This window comes from Canis lupus, chromosome 5 (assembly GCF_003254725.2).
Source record: "Canis lupus dingo isolate Sandy chromosome 5, ASM325472v2, whole genome shotgun sequence".
In the NCBI taxonomy this organism is placed as follows: domain Eukaryota; kingdom Metazoa; phylum Chordata; class Mammalia; order Carnivora; family Canidae; genus Canis; species Canis lupus.
In genome coordinates, this window is record NC_064247.1 from 84,561,575 (window position 1) to 84,582,799 (window position 21,225).

Genomic DNA, 21,225 nt, shown 5'->3' on the forward strand with positions numbered 1-21,225 from the left:
TTCCACAGTCAATGAAATTGCTCCCCAGATCCATGTAACTGGGAAATTCCAAGTGGACGTAAGGAATGGCTTCACTTTACTGTTTCTTTTTAGCAGATGCTGGATGAGGGCTAATGCAGTGAACCAATACTTAAGACTGGTGTGGATTTTCTGCAAATGCAATCTCATTTTTGAGGTACATAAAAAAAAATAAAGGAAATTTCCATTTCCCATGTGCTCACTCCATGCCATAAACTGTGCTAGGAGACTTTTATATTTGTCTCATGAAATACTATCATTCTATAATTCCTGTTTTGGGGATGAGATGTCTGAGAATCAGATACACAATTTGCTCATGTTTGCTAAAGCAGGAATAAGCCATATTTCTCACCCTTGGTTTAATAACAAAGCCTAAATTCTCAGCAAATTAATTCTATTAAAAGGAATATAAAGTGTGCATTTTAACAACTGGGCATTCCAGTAGGTATTTTTTTTTATATAATTCTTATGGATGTCTATCATTTTCCAGACTTGTTACGAACTGGGGATACAAACTAAAAATCTTCAATATCATTTTTGGGAAGTTCACAGTTTACTGGGAATGATGAACTTGTAAGTAAATATGATAACACAAAGAATTAAGAACTAATAAAGTCTTATCAGAGTGTTATAGGAGTATTAAAAGTTGAAAGAAGCTTTATAGGAAAGAGCAATTTTGTTTAATCTGACACATACTGGAAAAAATTTAACTTTTGAGTTTTGGAGTAATATAGAAGCACAGACATCATTCCAGAAAGGTGAGGTTAATATTCATATATTTTAGAGAATAATTGGTTTCCAATAGATCACACTATTGAATGAATAAATGAGTAAGTGAGTGTATGTTTATGGTTCTAGTAATTGTTTGAGAGGTGAGTCATGTAGAGGTATAAGTTAATTACAATTATGCATATGCCTGCCTTACCTAAATAAATAACTCTGATAAGATTTTTTAAGGATAGCTGATTAATATCTAAACACAAGTAGCTCTTAACATGCTAATTAGGTGTCAATTGTTCTGCAAAAATAAATACAAACATTTGTAATGGTAATTGAGGTTGAACTTGCTAAGATTATTTATTAATTCTAATTTTCAAACATGTTAATTGCTACAGCTATTGAAAACCCCCATTCAAGATTCAAGAAGTCCCATTAACCCATCTTTACTTGCTGATTATGTACTTCTCATAAGATGGGCCAGTTTGAGTGTATTTAGTATTTACTGTTGGATATGTTTAATGACTTGTTTCTGGAACAGGTAACAGAGTAGATTGCCACCTAGAGAACAGAGAGTTTGGAAGGAAGTAAAATAAAAGGTAATTGAGGAAAAGGTTTTAAATCTACTATTAATAAAACACTCATTATAGCAGAATGGTAGCTGATACATCTTTTCACAGCTCAAAGTAAAGCTAATCTTCCATGATTATCTTTGTAGTTTCACCCAATCAGAATCATCCATTTGCTTTTCTGGACTCCCATAGCAGATTGCTTAGAACTCAGAGGCTTGTCAAATGTCATATCCTGAGTCATCTCTTGATCTTAGGAACTTATGCTAATTCAGAATCTTGAATTAAAAAAAAATATATATATATATATATACTTTTAAGTATGTATCTAAATCATACATAAAGCAAGGTAATAACCCCTGTTAAAAAGAGGGGTTATTTTTTCTCTTTTTATTTTTATTTTTTTAAAGATTTTATTTATTTATTCATGAGAGACACACACAGAGAGAGAGAGAGAGAGAGAGAGAGAGAGAGAGAGGCAGAGACACAGCCAGAGGGAGAAGCAGGCTCCATGCAGGGAGCCCCATGTGGGACTCGATCCCAGGTCCCTGGGATCACGCCCTGAGCCACCCGGGGCTGTCCTCCAACTCTTTTTATTATCAGATAAAATTTATCTCTAACCATGATTACATTACCAATCACACCAAACATAAAACAACCTTCCAAATGAATTAGCAAGCTGTTTTTCAGACATAGCTATAAGACTATAAACTAACACTCTCTCTCTGCCTCTCTCTCTCCCTCTCTCCTCCCTCTCCCTCTTCTTCTTCCTCTCTCTCTCCCTCCCTCTCCGTCTCTCTCTCTCTCTCTTTCATGCCAACATCCTTTATTTGTCCAAGTCTGGATTTCAACAAACACATTATCCTGACTTTACTTCTGGCTATGCCTGTTTTTTCAAAGAGCAATATGATTAAGAGTTGGTACTGGAGTCATATAGAAGAAAACCTGTTTCAGCCATATATTATCTGTATAAAATTAGGCAAGTTAAAAATAACATCTTGAAACCAAATTCACCCATATATAAAAGAAAGTTGACACCAGCCTTAATTCATAGTTCTGACAGGATTAAACAGTTTTCACAAAGGCCTTCACCCAAAATTTAGTATATTGTAATAAAGATTAACAATCAGCCTTTGCCACATTCCATACAATGTATTGTTTTTCTTGTGCTAAAGAAAAATTTAGTCCTCACAACAATCTCATTTTAAAGAAGAGGGAACTAAAGTACCTAGAAGTTAAACAGCTTTTCCAAAGCCATACTGACTGTAAGTAGCAGACTAGGGCTTATACCCAAAGACTGAATTCTTTTTTTTTTTTTTTTTTTCTTTTTTACCTTCATATACCCTCCATTAGGGTCACTTGCAGATATTAATTATAACCATTCATTCTTGATTTTTTTTCTCCAAATACTCCCAACAATACTCTCTTTTTTTATAGCTTAAAAGTTAATTACATACACATACTTCCTATTAAAACAGTCGACTTCTGGGCTATGACAAGGTCTTAGTATATTTTTTCTAAGATTCTTGAAAATCTGTGTTCCATATATGATAGTCATTAATAAGTACTGTGAATGAACAAATACATATATGGTATTTCTGGCAATCTATACATAAACGCTATAAAGTTATGCCACATAGTAATTTGTTCAGCAAAGCCCGTATGTGAGAACTATCCATGTGTTATGCATTAGACTATGAAAAATCCTATAGATGCACTGATTAAATGAATTATCTCAGAATTATGAGCTATAAATGCCAGGGAGATCTGAAATGCGCTTACTGGAATGGGAGACACATATTTCATCCAAGGTAAAAATTGTTACTCCCACAATGTAAGCCGGAAACTGAGGCTTGCAGAGTTTATGTGATTGTCTCATTTCTATTAAAGATACAACCATAAGTTGAAGTCAGGCCTCTCTCTCTTTTTTCCTATTTCACATAAAACTATATGTTATTAAGTTTTAAACCTAAAATAAGCCTTAAATTAAGTTTGAATCTGAAAAAGTCCTAAATGAGCATTTCATTTACCTAGTTATATCAAATAAAGCTCTACTTTAATGGTATTGAATTTATTTTTATTTTGTATTGGGCTTTATTGTATTGGCTTTATTTTTATTTTGTACTGTGCATTTTGTTGTTTTGTTGTACATGGAAAGGTTTAACTGGAACCCACAGAGTTCTATTTTCACTTTAAGAAAAAAACACATAGACAGACATTGCACATACAGGCACTCACACAGAGTACCTAATACAATACACAAATAACTGTTAGATAAATGGATATATATACAGTCCACACTCTTGAGAGAGCAAATAAATATTTCATTGTTTTTAGCCCTCTCTTCTTCTTTGTATCCTTTATTTCTTCTCTTGGTTAAGTAAGTTGACCTCCTTGCTCATGTAGACATGGCCTTAATCAGAATGTGGCACCATAATAATTCTTCTAGTCTTTTCTTAGTTTCTTACAATTACTTAGCAGGATGCTTTGTAATTATTTCACTTCCTCCCTCCTACCTGACCTTTCCTTTCCCAAGAGCTGAGGCACATTTACAACTTAGTAAGTGGATTCATAATTCACCCCCACCCCTAACCCTACCTGCAAAGAAAGCACTTCCTTCCCTAGATAAAAGCACTTCAAGTATTATTTTGCAAGAACTTTCCTCATGTGGCCCAGAGAACTGACTGCCTTAAAACATTTTTGGAGTGTCTTCAATATGTTTAAAGGTATCCTCTGTCAACTATCCCTTAACAGTGAAATATAGCTGTTTTTCTGTGTGTGTGCCCCTTGGTGTTAGGCACTGTTTCAGGGATATTATTCATGCTATCTCACCTACCCTTTGAAAACACTATGGGTTTTGTGCCCTTTTTTTTCAGATGAAGATGAGAGAAATTAAATATTCCGCTTATTGTAGCGGCCCTGGAGGAGTCCCACCCATACCCACATTATACTCAGGTGTCCATTCTGTGTTGATAGGATCCTACAGTAACTCCTTACTTGAGGTGTGTGCATGTGCATGTGTGTGTGTGTGTGTTTTGCCTGTTTGGTGGGTTCGTCACAAGTGCTCAGGAATTAACAGTCTCAGGAGGAGAACTCAGATTACAACAGATGGAAACTGTGAGGAAAACTCTAGCTTCTTTGCTGTTTTGGTGGGACAACACTGAGGCATGTTCTACATTCTCTTTGCTTCCAAGTGGAACTGAGTCTCAGCTGTGAGTGACTGTACTTGTTGAGTAATGCTTTGTTTGTTATTTTCTTGTACTTGCCAATCTCTTACTAAGTTCCCTACGGGCACATCCTGGGATCTCCTTTGCTCAAATCCTTTTGGTATCTGCTTCCACTAGACACCAGCTATCTGATTTGTACCAGATACAAATCAAGACCTGCCTATCTATAATGCCCACACCCACACCCTCTGTGGTTCCCCCATGCAAATTCAGTACATGGGTTTTGGTAATTCTCCCCCGGCACAGAATTGGCACTGACAATAAATGCTGTCTGTCACCTTAGAAAGTTCTGATGAGGTGACGGTACCATGGAGTTATTTATTTATTTTTTTTTAAATTAGGTTTGTGCCAGATTCTTGTTCTTGGCAACAAAAGAAAAAACAAAGAAACAAAAACAAAACAAAACCCTCATCCCTTAAGCAGACATTGAAAGGTCTTCCTTCTAAGATATAAAAAGAATATAATCCCGTTCCCAAGTTTTGGTTTCATGAGGTAACCTCTGTGGCGAGGTACCCAGATGTGTGTGAACAAGGCCTTAGTTGCTCTCTGCTGTGCACTGACGCTCATAGCATGAGAGGACATGGTCTTGCTGGCCCATATGAATAAGCACTGAGGCAGTAGAAATGAGACTTTGCTAATAATGCCACAGGAACATTCACTAGAAGCCAGTGTTGCTTTCTAACTTTGTGAGTTTGATGGCAAAATATAGACATACAAGCCTGCAAAGCTAGAAATAAAGAAATAGAGATAGAATTATAGGTATTTCCTTCTCTGTTAGTCATTCAGAATGGAGGACCCGCTTTTATAAGTTTCAGGTTAAACATTCAACTCATCTTCAGAGCATATTTAAAATAGGTAATTTTAGAGGTGCCTAGGTGGCTCAGTCAGTTAAGCATCTGCCTTAGCCTCAGGCCATGATCTCAGGATCCTGGGATCCATCCCAAAGTTGGCTGACTCCCTGTTAAGCAAGGAGTCTGCTTCTCCCTCTCCTTCTGCCCTCCTCCCTGTTCATGTGCTCTCTCTTTCAAACAAAATCTCTCAAAAAAAAAAAAAAAAAAAAAAAAAAAGGATTTTAAGAAAAACAGATAATAAAAATATCTCTGAAGAATATCCGTGTCCGAACTCAATGTATCTTAGCATTGAACATACATGGGCTATAGTGACAAAACTGGATCAGAAAATAAATGAATTTTATTTTTAATTGAGTCAAAGACAGAGAAGAAAAAAGTCAGGTGAGTTTGGGTCTCCTGATAGTGCATGAGGAAGTTGGTTTGGGTGGGAACTATCTGGGGAGAAAGGAAAGATATGGTAAGAAGAACCCACAATAGGAATAATGAGGCTGCATGGGGCAATATAAGACACTTGCCTTTATTTTCAAAGAGATTCGAGAAGTAGAATACAGAGTAATGATTGAAAGGACTGATTTCAAGACAGAGGGTCTAAATTCAAATTCTGGTAGTGTCATTTACATACATTCTGTGTAGTCTTGATCCAATTTGCTAATCTCTCTCTGTTCACTTTCTTACTTAAAAGTACAGATAAAGATAACCAATGTCACAAATAAAATGTTATAAAAAGTTAAATGATTCATAACAACCTCTTCCTATTTTTTATCTTTTTCCTTTTTCCCGAAGAGAGCCAGACTCATTCATTACTCAAGGGATAATTAAAATTATTATTAATCCCAATAGAGTTAATAATTTGGATTTTATACAATACTTTTCATTTAGACCATAGGGAATATTTTATTCTGTGTGAAAATAACATGAAGTTAATCAGGTAATACTATTAAAATTTTATGGAGTATATGTCCAAGATCTCAAAAGCATTAAAATGTTCTCCACAGAACTGGATTGGAAATTGGAAAACTGGTGGCTGATAGCTACAAGAATTGATACATGAAAATTTCAGTTAAAAGTGACCATAAAATACAGTAAAAGTAAATAAGATGTATTTAGCTAACCTCATTTAGAGAATGATCAGCAAATTTGATATGCCTTGAATATGACATTTATTGGCTTCTGTTTGTTTGGTGGCAGGGGAACATACAGTCTTTCAGATAAAAAAAGAACCTATAAAGAAAATAGCAGTCAATATTTTTGTTTATCTCATTTTAGGATTTTTTTTTTCTGTATTAGCAGGCCCATATAGAGGGAACTTTACACTTTGTAATAAACAGTATTTCTCAAATTTAAGTAATGCAATTCTCTTCCAAAAGGAAATAATTTCCCAGAATCGGTGAAAATATTTCCTTTGGATTTTAGGAACCTACTATTTGAGAAATAATACCTTGAGAAAGTGAAATCTCATTTAATGAAATCATTTTCAACTGCAAATGATCACTGTGCAAGAAATCCCTTTCCTTTATAGAGATGAACTGTTTCAGGTAGTTGTTAGGTAGTCATGAAATGAACATATGTATACAAACACAGACTTCTTATAGACCACTAAGGCCATAATAATTGAATGTTTTCTTATTTTCATTATTTTTAAATAGCAGATAAAATTATACCATTTTCTTAAAAAATTTGGTCTTTGAGATTGTGTCTTTAAAATATGTTCCTAAATGTAGAAACACACAATGTAAAGAATTATTTACATTTATAAGGCATTTACCATATATTAACATATTTACTTATAGAAGTATGGTTTCATATCAGTTGTTCCAGTCTTTGATATTTTATCAGCATCTTTTTCCTTTGGGACATAAAGCCGTACTGATGTAACTACAAGTGTCAAGAGTAATAATCCAATATACAATGCTCATAATTGTCATTTTTGCTTATCTTTATAGATCAATAAAACCACATGATCCTCTTTTGGGCTTCAAGATCAGGACCTTCCAGAGCTAAAAATCCTGGTTCAGTGGCTTCCTCATGATGCCTACTCATAATGTCAAGAATTCTGTAGATTCTGAAGATAAATGCTTCCCCTAGAACTCATAATGCTCATATGTCATGTGACAGGTGTGACTTCTTTGGGACCCTCCCAACTATCCACTTGGCCCCTTACTGGGAATCATGCCAGAGGCTGAGACCACTAGGGCGTTGCTTCAGGTTTACTCATTTAGGTTTCTGGCTCAAAGCACGTGCATTTTAATCTTTGGCAAACAGGACAACTTTTAGAGGAAATTCCCAGTAGAAATCCTGGGTTCCAGTCCTGGTTCTGCTACCTAGGCATATGAACTTGAACAAATCCTCCAGTCTCATTAGCCTTGGTTTCCACGTTTGGGACATAGGTATTTTTGAAAGCTTTGCTACTCTATAGAATTTTATGAAAATCAACACTCTGTTGGGTCCTTAAGGACAGAGAATAGGCCAACTTCATCTTCAAATCACCAGCGCCAAGGTAGTGCCTAGGATAAAGCTATGTTGTCATGAGAAATCCTTAAGTTTAGTTTCACTGATCATTCAACAAACCTATATTGATTACCTACTACATGCCAGGCATATTTAAGACACTGAAGATACAACAGTAAGCAAAAGAGAAAAATATCAAAGCTCTCATAGAATTTACTTTCTAGTAAGAGATCTTTTTTAAGAGAAAGAAGTATTATATTTATATATGATCTATATATGTAAAATATAGATCATATATTTGAGAATAGTAGAATGAATTTATACAAAATAGAATACAATTATGGAGAATTTAGTGATTTTAATAGGTAATTTTACATTGAATAATATCTAATAGTAGTAAATTTGTTAAGTGCAGAAAATTCATTGTAATATTCTTTTAGCTTAGAAAAATTCTAGGCAATTGAACTTTTAAATATTCACCAATTTTTATTAGCAATTATCTACATATACCAAGGAATGCTTTAGTTAAATATTTAACATGCCCTTTAGGTAATTCTCCTTTGTTCCTATCTTTTTTTTTTTTTTTTCATTGAAATTGAAATTTCATGGGAGACTTGTACAGTAGATGTCCTTGGTCTTGGTGTTAGTTTTGCTTATAGGGGTAGAAGGAGGATATTTTTAGTAGAAGAAAGTACCTCAATCGCCTTGTATTTAAATGCCTATAACTAGAAAACATGTATTGTAGAATATATATATATATATATATATATATATATATATATATATATATATATTCATGTTTGCAATGATAAAACTATTTGTCTCTTCCAACACAAAAAAATAGGTAAAGGCATGGAAATTTTAAGGGGCAGCTCTTAGTTCATAATATTAAAACTAATACCCATAAACCCACGTGTGTGTGCATTTGGATGCAGGCACACAAAAAACGGTATTGGCTACATCAGATATCATGGGTTCACTGAGAAGTTTTTAAGCATGGAGCACTTACTGGATTAGGCTGCTATAAGCAGGCTTTTAAAGTCAATCCAGTGTGGCACCTCAAGGCAACCATGACTAGCTCATCCAGTTTAAAACCTCCAGCCCCATGAAATGGAACATCTATGGTGCAGAGGCTCATATTGATGCTAGAAAGAAAAGTTCACCACACAGACAATTCAATACTCAGTTGCTGAGCACACACAATGCCCTTGGTATTGAGACTGCAGAGATGAAGAGTCCCCTCTCTCTGTAAGGAGATGAAAACCAATCAGGAGACTCAGATTTCTATAGGAGAGGTGATGGTTCAGAAGTCAGTCACATCCTATATTAATATGCGATCCTGACGACTTTCTCTAGCTCTCAAAGCCTCAGGTTTGCTGAAAGAAGGAATGCACAAGCATTCACAGAGACCATTCAACTCAGCAGATGCACAGACAACTCTGTCTAAATCTACGTTTCTAATAAAGTTCCAGACTGAGTGTTGAAATAACACCATTTAGACAGAAACATAGCATTCTATGCTTCATTAGTCAGACAACCTGAAATCATTATATATTAGCTAAAAGAAACCAAGTGGTTTTCCCAGGACCTCCAACTCTGCAAAACATATTGATTTTCCATGTCTTAACTTATCATTCAGAAATATAGTATACCTAAGGCTGACACAGGCAATGGCAGGAGACTTTATTTATCTTAAGGTTTAAGTCTTGAAAAAGACATGTATTGAACTAGGGTTTGTTTGTTTTCTGACTATGTGGTAAAATGCACAAATAAACAAAAACCCTAAAATGAGTATAGTTTTTATTAGAAATAATATAAAGTTTTAACAGGCTATATCCAATTTCTGCTCATTACTCAATTGTGGAATGATGTGAAAATCGCTTGGACTCATATATTCAGTGTATCTTAAAATAGAGCATTATTCACCTTTATTATTGGATTATTGTAAATGTTAAATGATATAATCTTAACCAAAAGCACTTTATAGAACTATAAATTTTTATACACACACACACACACACACACACACACACACTCTTACCGTAGCATCTGGTACATATAGGTACTCAAATAAGTTCTGAATGAACAAATAAATGTACTAAAGATTGTAATTGAGTATTTCATTCAATTCTTACTTCCAACAAGCAATTTTAGGTTTGAAATACAGGCAGAAGAATTTTTAATCTTTGATTGCTTTCTTATGCTAGAGAAATTAGTTATTTCTATGTCATTAGGCTAGAAATTCATCTTGGAAATACATTAAGAATGAAAATACTTTAGTAATTGATAAAATACTATGTTTAAGTTAATTTACAGATAAAAAAACCTGAGGGTTTTATGATTCTGGTAAGTGAAAGTCATAGAATTGCAATATACAGTGTTTCAATAGTACTTCATAGTCACAGTATTTCATTTTAGTTTTGGAGGACAAATGTTTACACGCATGGAAATGCAAGGATTGAGAACTTTAGGTATCTCACCTGAGCTTTACGTGGATGGAGATAATGTCCAAAACACAGAGACAGAAAATGATATTATTGAAGTAAAGATTGTGTCTATTGCAAGGAAAAATATCCCAGAGATGCCAAATCCATCTATCTAGTACACAGAACTGGAAAGTTTTTGTGTAACCACAAACACTGTGCGTTTGAGATCACAGAGAATGCACTATTTCACTTTCAAGATTAGCCATCTATATTCTTGGAAAGAGAAGTTTGGTTTAGTGAGAAGTATATAGCAGTTGTAAATTTGGTAAATACTAATGATGCATCAAAGCATCCTGCTAAGTGTTTTTGCACATATTACACCGTTTAATTCCCCTTATATAGTCCAATGATATAAGGATCATTATTGCCATTTGACCAAGTAAGCAAATAAGCTGACAAAATGAAAATTTGATGCTTTTAAAATAATATGCTCAAGATTATATTGTGATAAAATTGAGTACCAGAGTTTGAACTAAAGATGTCTGACTCCATGGACACCTGGGTGGCTCAGCGGTTGAGCATCTGCCTTCGCCTCCAGAACTCTGGGATCAAGTCCCACATCGGGCTCCCTGCAGGGAGCCTGCTTCTCCCTCTGCCTATGTCTCTGTCTCTCTCTGTGTGTCTCTCATGAATAAATAAATAAAATCTTTAAAAAAATTAAAAAATAAATATGTCTGACTCCAAAATCTACAGACCTTTTATTGAGGATGCTACATTGTCTCCCTGCATGCACTTGCAATTAGTAATCTATGGCCCAAAAAGGGATTAAAATTAGGATTTCATTGCTACTGTTGCTAAAGTGAGTTCATAGTGATATAGTGCAAGTCATAGAGGAAAGATAGAGTTGAACACATAACTAAGGCATGTTGTCAAGGAAACCGTTGGCAAACCAAATGTCATAAAGTCCAGGGACATAAGAGCACAATGATTTTCTTGATCAGTGTACATAGCAAGGGCAGCAACTTGAAAGACTAAATCATGGAGTGACTGGAAGTTTTCAGAGCTCACTTTACATGTTCAGGAATTTAGCGCATACCCCTCTCCACCCCGCAACCCTCACCCCCCTGCAGAAATTGGAAATTGTTAACTGGAACTTTCTTCTGAAATTTTAGAGAAAGCTGTTTTGAGAGTCTTTAATGTCAAGAATTCTATGAACCTCAAGGCAGCCTTCTATTCGAAGTCAGAAAAGAACAAGGTTCTAACTCCAACAGGCTCAGATAGGTATGAAAGGGTCTCTTGAAACCTAGGGGGGAGAATGTGTGCAATGACCCAGATACCAGGCTCCAGGCACCATTCACCTGGAAGTAGCCACTGGACAGAAAGTAAAACACATAGAAGAACCCAAGAAAATGTATTCAGATTTCCCTTTCAACTTGCTTGAAAGGTAGTGCTTATCTCATCTAGAAATTCTATGTCCTAGGACACCAAACTACAGTGAGCTTTTGCATACTTTTGCATACTTACTGTTTGTTCGTTTTCTCTAAAAATCAATCAAGACATTTCTTTCATGCACCATGTAGACATGAATACCCAGTGTGATTCTATTAATTTTTTTTTTTTATGATAGTCACAGAGAGAGAGAGAGAGAGGCAGAGACATAGGCAGAGGGAGAAGCAGGCTCCATGCACCGGGAGCCCGACGTGGGATTCGATCCCGGGTCTCCAGGATCACGCCCTGGGCCAAAGGCAGGTGCTAAACCGCTGCGCCACCCAGAGATCCCCCAGTGTGATTCTGGTGGTAACTCCCCCATCAGGAAACTTTCAAAAACATTACCCACCTATAATTATGAAACCTTTGTGTTCTAGCTCTATTTAGATCTTGAAACGTCTCCTTAGTAACCCGAGACTCTTTTCTCCCCAAATTATCCTGTGTGTCTCACCCTTGATTTCAAAGTGGCTTTTTCTTTAAGTTGGTATTTATACTAGCTGCAGTCAATTGCCAGTCTCTCCTTAGGCTACTGAGTTACAGGCACATTTCAATTATGCTTAAAGCCAGTCCAAGAACATGAACTATCGGCTGCCCCGATTAGCCACTGTACAGAAACACAAAGTTCTGGAACATAAAGCTTGTCCTTCATCCTGTGCTTCTGCAGTACATCAGAGGGCCTCTCCTCCCTCTAGTGCTGTGTTTCAGCTCTCATTCCATGCTCTGTTTCTCTGAGCACTAGCGCAGGCTCGGAATTTCTTAAAAGATAAGACAAGAACTTTTAGGTCCAGCATTCTTTGCCAAAAGGCCTATTCTCCTCATTATTTTTTTTTTATTTTTATTTTTTTATTTTTATTTATTTATTTTTTTATTGATTGATCCTATGAATATTGCTTTTGCTTCATTCTCGGATTCTTTCTCAGTAACCATATCTTTGGATTTCCTGTTTAATTCTTTCACGTCACTTTCAGTGAGGACTTTTTAAAAAAAGGCACAATGCAAAGGGGCAAATGGCAACTTGTGGGCAGTAGAACAACAGAAAAGGTTGGCAGATAGCACTTCGTTTTAATACCTTTCTAGAACGTGTTTCGTCGTGCTGGCTGCACAGTTGTGCGTGCAAAACCTCAAAGCCCAGAGCACATATATCAGCAATAATTTCACGGAAGCAGGCTCTGCCTAATATGTGCACAGTCTTACATTACTTTATCAAACTGTCTTTGTGTAATTAGTCTGTCTGCAATGCCTGGTGTATAAATTAAGCATCTAATTTATCTTGACTGGCCTCCGGATCACTTGATCAGTCCATTCTGCCTCTGTGGCTCTGTAGTGAATGCCAATGCAGAGAAGCCTCTGGCAGCAGAGGTGAGTAGAAGCAGAAACTCCCTCAGAGGTCAGAGGCAATTTCAAATTTACTCATCACTGACACCCAGGCAGAGTGTGCGCCATTCCTCCCAAAGACAGTGATCTTCACGAGGGGCATAATTGATGTCCCTGGTGGCAGGCTACTTTGTATCATGGCTGGTAAATAATAAATAACTACAACTCAAGCTGTAAAGTCAGATTTACTAAATGAAATCAAATTAAAAGTAAATTATATTTTCTTCCCAATTCAACACCATTTCTCATAAGCCACTTATCAATACCACGGCAATCTGTACAACTGTAAGAGACAAGTTACACAGCTATTCAATCCTGATAAAAACAAAATAACTCCTGTAGCCATAATCATTCCTCAAGAGCATTTAATTTGTTGGCTCTTGCATTATTGCTATCAAAACAAAATCTTGCAGCTTTATTGGAATACATAAATCTCTTTGATTTAAGAGTACTTTATCTCTCTTTTCCTCAGATGAATTTGAAATGGTACAGAGTTAAATTTTTATGGAATGATTTCTGGGGGGAAAGGCTGACATAATTTTCAGCATGGGACACTGTGTTCTGCTGACAACTCAGAAAGTTTGAAGAAAATGTTTAGCTCACTAGATAGTTTTTATCAGAGTGCATTTTCTCTTCTAGTTGTAGATGCATCCCCAGTAGAGTTGCGTGCTCCCTTTTTTATGTAAAAGGTAAAGACAAGACACAACAGTATGGATGCGTGACTTCTCTTCTAAATATGTAAATGGATCTACAGGAAAAGAGCCAGTAGCCTGGATTCATGAATTAAGACTATTCAGGTTGTCATCTTGTGACTTTCTACTGCTAAGGGCTTACTCTGCTTTTGAAAATGATAGTGTTGATAATGATATTGACAGTACTGATAATGACCTCATATTGAAAACCATGTTTTACAGTGAAGTCATCAGAAGGTGTCTATTTTTAACTCGAACTTTGCTGAAGGATGCATGGCTCAAGTGACAGCAATCTGAAGCTCCATGGCTCTACCAGATGCTGAGGACTTGGCCAGACACTACATTTCAACTCTGACATTGTCTGATATATATTAACATAGTAATCACAAATGTTTTTTTTAAATAGTTTTAAATAGAAAACAAACTATATAAATATAAATAGAAAATAAACTATCTATCTATCTATCTATCTATCTATCTATCTATCTATATATACTCTGATTAGATGTCTACTTGGTGAATGTTTGGGACCAGAGAACTAAGATTTTCCTAAATGGAAGTGTGTTCATATTTATGTTGTTTAACCTTCAAATAATAAAAGTTTCCCTTTCTAGAGTGAGATTATATAGAAGTGTAGTTTATTTGGAGTGTTGGAGAAGAAAGGATTTAAAACCTTTTAAAGGTGAGTTACGGTCACAAGAAGTAAAGTCTATGCTCCTATAAACATAAGATGGTCACTTCTTTTCCAAGGCAAATGCCTCCACAAAGAATAGTTATCATCAACTTACTTAAATGAAAAATACCCAAGTTGCTTTCACAGTATTTACAGTTAGAGAAAACTGAGTTAGAAGATTCCTTTTAGATTCATTAAGTCTAATGACAAACTGAGAAAACTGAAGCCCATGACAGACAAGTGATTTCCCCAATGCCATACATAAGTTTACAGTAAAGGGAAAACTAAAACACTGAACTCTTTGCTCTTCCATTTCCTCTTTTGTTCCTTTATTTATTCATCTGTGTGTCAGGCACTGGGCTAGGGCCTGAAATTCAAGGATAATAAGAGGAAAAAAGATGTGATCTCTATTCTAGTGAATTCTAGTGTATCATAGCAGCCAAACATTAATCAAATAAATGATCACTCAAATTTAAAAAAAAAAAAAGGTAAATTGTACATAACGACAGTGAAGAAATGTGTAAAGAGATAAAGCCAAGATAGAATCATTTATTTTTTCAGTCAGATGAAAAGTAAAGGGTGAGTACATGATAATGAAATAGCTTGTTTTTGTCATATGCTTGCTTATAAGTATCATTTAAAATGCATCTCAGAGATAAGCCCATCCAAAGAGCCTTCTATGACTATCCCAAGGTGATTTAGGAACAGGATCTTCAATGGTGCTGTTTGCATTATTTCCTCCATTAACACTTTGAATCGAAATGATCTACCATTCCCAGTAAATCATGAATTCATTAGTAGCAAGTGGTTGGATTTTGCCCACTATTTGAACTTTACATAGTACCTGGATTCTATTTACATGTGCAAGCAGGAAGAAAAGAAAGGACAAGGAAGAAAAGGATAGGAAGAAGAGAAAGTCTTGAGGTAAACACTACTTGAGGTTCACAACATGCTCCTGTAGAGCTATGGGGTGGAGTATCTTGCAAACTCCCAGTACCTCAAGGTACTGGTACCTCAAGGGACACATGGTAGTAGATTTTAGGCTTTCAATGTCAAATAATTGACATTTGATGGCAAAGTCACAGCCTGACAGCATGTGCGTAGGGAAGGTTACTTATCACCTCTACAGGTAAACTGTAACCAATAAGCTACAGGAATTATTGGATAAATGTCCTATATTTTGATCAATTGAAGGAACATGTTTCTGGACATTCTACATGGTTCCATAGAGGGTCAACAGTAGGATGGGTCCTAGTTTTCAGGATGGGAAGTTGTTCAATAATGCCCCCTTACTGGCTTTCTTCCTTGCACTGATCAGTTTCTTTATGCATTCACTCCATTCAAAAATAAATAAACAAACAAGCAAACAAACCAGAAAACTACTTGAACCCAATTCTATGTTTCAGGCACTTCAGAGGAAGAAAGAAGTGAGGTAAGGTAATGTTTTAAGTGAGAAGAGGCAATAATTAATATCAGATCCTGCAGAGAGTTCAAGTAAGTCCGTTATTAAGAAAATAATTAGCATTGATTGGATGCTAATAATATTTGAGAAAGCAGATTAGGTTGAATTTTTGAGCTATTATAGCATAAAGGGTATGGATTTTGACATAAGAAATTATACGTAATTAGAGTCTACTGTTGGTTCTTAATCTTGATTGAATCAACTGTTACAAAGGCTTAAACCTTCTGGTACTCCAAACCTACAAAACGAATTTTCTAGGGTGAGTATCTGGCATAGATGTCTCAAAACAAAACAAAACAAAACAAAAAAAACAAGCAAACATTCCTTAAGAGATTTTGATGTGCAGCAGGAATTAATCATCACTTGAGTGGCCATTCTTTTTTTTTTTTTCTTTCTTTAGTTAGAACATGCATGTGTGTACACGCAGGAGTGGGGGAGGGGAGAGAGGGAGAGACAGAGAATCTTAAGCAGGCTCACACTCAGTGTAGAACCTGATGCAGGCCTTGATCCCATGACCTGACCCTGATATCACAATTTGAGCCAAAATCAAGTCAGATGCTCAAATGACTCAGCCACCTATGCACCTCTTGAGCAGCTATTGTTAAACAAAGGTTTGCTGGAAGTAACATAGTAAATGGTGTATGGTAATGGTATATAGTAAATGGTAATATAGTAATATAGTAAATTTATCTGTGCTGCTAGATAAATCTAGCACAGATAGATCTTAAAGCAGCACAGATAGATCTTAAAACCATAGTACACAGAAAAAAATCTGTAATATAATATTATGTATATAAATTAATAATATATGTACAAATATATGTATACAAGTTTTAATAAGTTTACATTAAAAAAGATATATACCAAAATGTTAGAACCACTGTCAGTAGAAGAAGGGGAGGGTGTGAGCAGAGAAGGAGAAGAAAAGGAACACGGGACACCTGGGTGGCTCAGTGGTTGAGTGTCTGCCTTTGGCTCAGGTCATGATCCTGGAGTCCCAGGATCGAGTCCCACATTGGGCTCCCTGCATGGAGCCTGCTTCTCCCTCTGCCTGTCTCTCTGCCTCTCTGTGTCTCTCATGAATAAATTAAATAGAAAGAAAAGAAAAGAAACGAAAAGAAAAGAAAGAAAAGGAACTCACTAAGTCAGATAGGGAGACTGGCACGAGCAACCAGAGACCAAGAACTAATGAGTATGATTCACTCATCCTTTTATATTGATGTTACTTTCCCAAAAATATATTGAAAACTGGAAAGACACAATTGTCATGGCTGATTCTGGATAAACTACGCATACATAGATTGATGCAGGCACATTAAAAGAGAGGAATGGAAACCCCATAGCCCAATGGGCTGCCATGACTAAATGACTATGGTTAATAATTATTATAAAACCTCTTTATCTCCTGGCTATATAAAGCAATCACTTATGTTGATGATTAGTCTATGCTCACCTGTGGGGTAGCCAGAGCTAATGCAGAGCACCACTAAACAGGGAAGAAAAGATAAGGTAAGATAAGCTGTGATTGAGTTCCAGTGTTCCTGATGTAAATTAGACAAGTATCTGAGACTGTGCTGATGTAGGAGGGACATGACGGAATGTATTGTTCTGAATGGGAGGGTTCCCACAGGAGCCAGCACCAACCAGCATATGGGGTTCCTGATGGAACATATACTCCCACATGCTTGATCTTCACATCGCAGCAAAGTTTACAGTTTCCTCCTTCCTCCCCCAGGGAGTGAGACAGGGAGTGTCACTTTTGAATGGGGGAATTTATTCCAGTATCTGACAATTTATGTGTTTTTTTACCTACTCTGAGTCATTATTTTTTTAACAACCTAACCTTTTTTCCTGGTGAAAATTGAAGAATACAATTACCAAAGTGAAGACCCCTTGAATATTCTCAACTAGCTATGAGTACACATAAATGATAAAAGTGACAAACATGACTATACATATTTCCAGAAATAGGTTTTTTACATATGGAATTACATACAAATATAGTTAAATAAGTAGATAATTCCTTTCAGTTCAGAGGAGTATCCTCTTTTTTAGGGGGGGGGGTGGGTCTGGATAATAGTTTAGATGTGATATTTTTAAAGTAGAAAAGGAATATATGAAGTTTATGTATTAAACAAATTATTTGGAGTCAGACAGTTTCAATTTGTACTTTTAGAGATATTCATTCATGCCACATTCCTAAACTCAGCTCCATATTTTAAAATATTTCAACCATTCAAAAAATGGTTTCAGAGGAATATTTATCATTTATTTTCTTAAAGAGATTATATACACACAGAGGTGGTGAAGTACCCAGATTCTTAATTAAGATTCCAAATAATGTTTTGATATTTTTTCCTGATTTTAGAACAGTCTTAAGTGCTAATGTGAAATTATCTGGCACCAAATTTTATTTTATTTTATTTTATTATTTTTTGGCACCAAATTTTAAATAAAGGATAAAATAATTCCACAAATGCAGCCATTTTTTTTTTACCAAGCACATTCTCAAGAAATATTAAATATAATGGTATTCTAAGTTTAGTACAAAGTTACTCTAAAAAATAATATTTTGAGAGTTGCCCTTTTGTTTTTAACTGGAATAATGTAATAGAATATACAATTTGATATGATATAGATCCATTGAGGAATTGGTTATTTGCACAGTTTTGCTTTGACCTTACCTGTTCAGCTATATTACAGTCTACCCCATATGCTATCCCCAGACCAAGTCAAAGATCCGGACGCGCGCTGTCAATTCCTTGGAACTCTGTGACACAGAAGTACAATGCAGTAATATAAGCTGCACGTCACAGTCCACAGAAACTACAGTAGCAATAACACTGAGGGAGTGTGTGGGGGGTGGGGAGTGCCATTTCAGCTGCAATTAAACCAGGTTTCCATGCGTAGCTTAACATTAAGCAGAGCCATGTGAGGATTCTGCAGAGAAAGCAAAAAAAGAAGGGACTTGAAATACGCTGATTTGGCTACAAAGTAGTTGGGTCAATTTTCACATGCACAACAGCTTTAGTTGGTTAAGAACTTAGACTTGTAACTCCTCCACGACTTATTATCTTGTGGCTCATCTACCAGGGAAGAAATGTCTCAGACTGTGAAATTTAGCTAGGCTATGGTGGGTGCACAGCTGCTGGCTAACCTTTCTATGACTCAGATTTCTCAGCTGACAAAAAATGACTCCTGTGATGATTGTCAGGATTAAATGAGATGGAGCCTCAAAAATACTTAGAAGAGAGCTCTCTACATGGTGCACATTTAACGATGTCAGTAATTATGATTTATTTTATTTACTTTTAAAGATTTTATTTATTCATTCATGAGAGACACAGAGAGGGAGAGACAGATAGGCAGAGACACAGGCAGAGGGAGAAGCAGGCTCCATGCAGGAAGCCCAACGTGACTTGATCCCAGGTCTCCAGGGTCAGGCCCTGGGCCGAAGGCGGCACTAAACCGCCGAGCCACCTGGGCTGCCCGGTAATTATGATTTAAAACAATATTTTAAAATACATAAGAGCTTAGAATTTGCAGGTATATTTAGGAGGCAATGGGGCTAAAATTTTTTGATGCCCAACAAATAATAATAATAAAACATCTCCTCTGTTAAAATCTCCCTTTCATTTAGGTCCTTATATAGTTTGTTTTAGCCCTGATAATAAAATAAAATAAAATAAAAAAATAAAATAAAATAAAATAAAATAAAATAAAATAAAATAAAATAAAATAAATACCTAGGATAATTTTGAGGTTTTCATACTGTACTAAATAAGCGAAACAGCTTTATTTGAACTAAATTGACAGTAAATATACCAAAATCTCTGACTTTACAAACTGACAGGGTACTTGTAATTCAGTTTAGAATACATTAAATTTGAACTATTCCAGGATACTTCCCTATTTAGAAAGACAAGTGAATACTGTGATTTATTTTGTTACATAAACTTTCAATTATTTAGGTTGGATATATTTGACTAAAATGTGTGAGGCATGTCAAATAAATATATAAATAATTTTAGGAGCAATTTATTTTTATTTTGATAGAACTATCCTCATTCTTTACACTTCCCCCAATATAAATAAAACATTCTTCTTCGCATTAGTGGTAATGGACTTATCATCTTAGCTTCTCTTTTCAAACTATGAGATTCTAAATATACAGATCTTGACTCATTTAGCCTTTATATCTCTAGGGCCAGAATAAAACATACAGTGTGCTCAGTACTTGTTTGGAGAATGAAAGAGAATCGGTGTTAATGTCGGATATATCACCATGCTCCCCAGCACTGTGCACTTAGTAGATCAGAAGAGTGCGGGAAATTAATGGATATCAGTATATCAGAGAGATAATATAAGATGCTTTCAATAGAAACTGTGACACAATTTTTATTAAAGTGCTAACCAATACCACAGAATCAGTAATGTGAAAATAGGATATGAAAAAGGAAAAAAAAACATGAACTATTGGAAGGAGTCTTATTATTCTAGTGAGCTATAAATCTATAATCTTGGCACAGGGCAAAATAACTTCCTACTTCAGCTGTAGGATATACATACTCTAGGGTTAAAACAAAGAGTTACATGACAGTATGTTGAAGCAAATTTTATAACTCATCAGTTAAACTAAAGCTTGTAGTCAGTAGTAAAACTTTTATACAACTGCCATGCACTTATCAATCTAATGGAAGTCACTATACAAATATTTGCTGAATGAATAAATCAAGAAATCGAGCAAAAATAATAATTTCTTAGATACATAGTTCCTAGGAAATCTAGTTGGGTCAGTAGGAGGGAACTTCAGAACCCTTAAAAGCTCAGAAGAGGATGATCACTTGTTCAAGTTCACAAAAACTTAAGATTCATATACTGGCGTCTGGACTTTAAGGCTGGGATCCTTCAGATACATCTGAATTTTTTAAGAGTTGTTCATTGCCCAAGAGAACTCAGCATCATTGGGCATTAAAACTGTGTGCTTAGTGTTAAAATCAGACTGATATTTTGAATAATAGCATTGCCCTAGTAATCATGAAGCAACATTCTCCTCGGAGTCATTCAGAACATTTCCATTAGCAAAAATCAGCGGCAAGGCACTGTTCCCCTGGAGTGGCATGTGCTGCAATCATTTTATGCTTCAAGAGGACAACTTGCATTTCATAACTTCGTAATTCCCCACTCCCCTCATTCTTTTTTTTTTGACTTTGAAAATGTCTCTAAATTTATTGCCAAACAAAAATTGCCCCAGAAAAGAATAGCCATTTTCTATGAAAG

General features: G+C 35.6%; 1 long non-coding RNA gene across 1 annotated transcript; it reads right to left on the reverse strand.

Annotated features, from left to right (window-relative positions):
- Positions 1-1,133: 1,133 nt before the first annotated feature.
- On the reverse strand, positions 1,134-18,708 carry LOC112647546 (uncharacterized). The gene is made up of 4 exons (XR_003128356.2): positions 18,630-18,708; positions 17,399-17,431; positions 6,495-6,603; positions 1,134-1,296 (listed from the first exon to the last, which is right to left on the reverse strand). It is a non-coding gene; the product is annotated as an uncharacterized LOC112647546 (long non-coding RNA).
- Between the last annotated feature and the right edge of the window lie 2,517 nt (positions 18,709-21,225).